A 2,599-nucleotide genomic window follows, 5' to 3' on the forward strand; every position below is an offset into this window, starting at 1 on the left:
AGCCTTCTCTTCTCCAGGTGAACCCCCCAGCTCTCCTAGCCTGGCTCCAGAGGGGCTCCAGCCCTTGGAGCATCTCCATGGCCTCCTCTGGACTTGCTCCAACAGCTCCATGTCCTTCTGATGTGGTTCCCAGGGCTGGAGGCAGCTCTGCAGGGGGGTCTGCTGTGGGATCAGCCCAGGGCACGGGGGGTTTCTGGGCTGGGTCATGTAGAGCTTCTCATCCACAACATCCCCAAGCCCTTCCCCCAGGGCTGCTCTCCCTCCATTCTCCCCCAGCCTGGATTCACACCTGGCATTGCCCTGACCCAGGTGAAGCACATTGCACTTGGCCTCCCCGAGGTTTGCACAGCCCCACCTCTCCAGCCTGTCCAGGCTCCTCTGGATGCCCCATCCCTTCCCTCCAGTGTGTGACAGCACCCACAGCTCAGTGTCACTGGGACACCTGCTGGGGCTCCATGGATCCCACTGTCCGTGTCACCAACAAGGATGTTAAACACACTGACCCCTGAGAAGCACCACTCCAAACTGCTCTCCAAAAAAACTGCCCTCAAACCGCTTCAGAAACCACGAAATGGGAGGTTTGGGAGATGCTTTGTCTCTTGAATGTTCACTTTCCCTGGAGACCATGATCCTGCTCCCAGATCACAGTGTATGGGAAAGGCCATGGGTCTGGCTGAGCCTTCTGCTGAGCACCCACACAAGCACCAAACCCTTGTGCTCCTCACCTTGTGCTCAGAGGAGAGATCAGATGCTGCTCCTCTGGAGTATGGAAACAGGAGGTGCCATCCACCCCTGGGCACAGTGATTAGAAGCAAAGGATGCGAAGCAGAACACCTGGATTATATTTGAATTTTACCTTTTTTGTTCGTTTGTTTGTTTCCTTTTTTGCCTTTTGTGTTCAGCTACAACAGCCTGAAGGTCTTACACCTTTCTCAAGGACACTTCAGTGAGCTCTGCTGTGCAGCCTGCCTGGTGCTGGGGAACCAGCAGAGTTAGGGAGACTTTGCTAAAGGGTGGGTCTGTGACTGCCACAGCTACATTTTCCCGGAGGCAGAGAGACAACACACACCTGGTCACAGCTCAGCTGAGGAGGGAGGATGGAAGCACCAGGAGAGAGGGAGCCAGGCAGGCACCAGCTTCAGACATGGACCCCGGCTCTGGGCAGACCCCAAAACCTTCCAGTTGCTGCTTCTCTTCCTAAAGCTCCTGTTCTTCAATTCATGCTCCGATGAACTGATAAAAGCAACGACAGTTTCTTTCAGAAAACCTCAAACAACTCACTTAGGAAACTCCAGCTGGTAAATTCGGTTAGAGAGGCAGCCCACTTCCCCAGGGGGAGGGCAAGTGCAGATAAAGAACTGGGTCACTGAGGAGTTTCATCACTGAATTCTGCCTTGGGAACTCCCTCAGAGCTGCAGCAGCTTCATCACTCCAAAGCCTTTGGTCTGTCCCTCCCTGACTCCCGTCCAGCACAGGACCTGCAATATCCAGATCCTTGTGAAACAAAGGAGCAGCAGCTTCCCAAAGAGTCCCTCCTGCCATGGGAATCCTGCAGAATCCCCACAAAAGCTCAGAGGGACTTCTGCCTCCTTGGCTGGATTCCCAGAGGCTCAAGGTGCACAAGCACTCCACTGCCCCAGTGTTTAGGCACCAGTGGCCTTTGCAGAGCCCCCACAGAGCCCAGTCTCGAGTGTCCACGGTACCACTGGTGGGACCACGAGGTCAGATGTCTCAGAGAGCAGCTTTGCTCAGTTCAACACCTTCGAGGCAAACAGGCACAACGACTCAGTCTGTCTCCAGCATCTCCCCCTCTCCCTGGGCAGATCAGAGACCACGGAAGGGAGCTGGAGCAGGTCCACACAGGAGGATTGGACAGGGAGTATCCCAAAACTCGTGTGCCTGCCGTGGTGGCACCACAAAATCAACACCAGTAATAATGGCATTTTTGGTAACACATTCAGACTTTTGCAGCAGCCCCAGAACAACCCCAAACTGGGAGTCACAGAGACAGCCAAGCCTCTCCAGGCACAGCAGCGACTCGGGGCTCCCAGCAGCAGGTTGGTATCTCTGGGGTGTGAAAAATGGGAGAAGACCCTGCAACAACATCTGAGCAGCTGCTGGCAGTGCTTGCACAGGTCCTGCTGGCTGGACAGGGCAGTCACTGCTGGCACAAAACGTGCCTGGACTCCCTGGAAGTTGCATCAGATGTTTCAGAAGCCTGTGAGCGACTGTGGATTCCACCCACCTGACTGTTGTGGTGGGGCTGGTCTCTACTGGGGACATTTGTCCTGACAAAGCAGATGGTTGTGTTGGTCCATCACCTGGGCAGTCCTGGCCTGCCCTGTCAGCACAGCAGGAAAAGAAGCCAACATCTGCCAGGGACACACCGATGTTTCTCCACAGGCTCCCAGCCTGGATGAGGGGGCTCATTGTGGAGGAGCCAATTAAAACAAGGAAAGCACCAAATCACAGAATCGTGGAATCACAGAATGCTTTGGGTTGGGACTGTAAAGCCCATCTTGTTCCAACCCCTGGCATGGGCAGGGACACCTTCCACTAGCCCAGGTTGCTCCAAGCCCCATCCAACCTGGCCTTGGAC

Source organism: Lepidothrix coronata, unplaced genomic scaffold (assembly GCF_001604755.1).
Source record: "Lepidothrix coronata isolate B3197 unplaced genomic scaffold, Lepidothrix_coronata-1.0 Scaffold108, whole genome shotgun sequence".
Classification (NCBI taxonomy): Eukaryota; Metazoa; Chordata; class Aves; order Passeriformes; family Pipridae; genus Lepidothrix; species Lepidothrix coronata.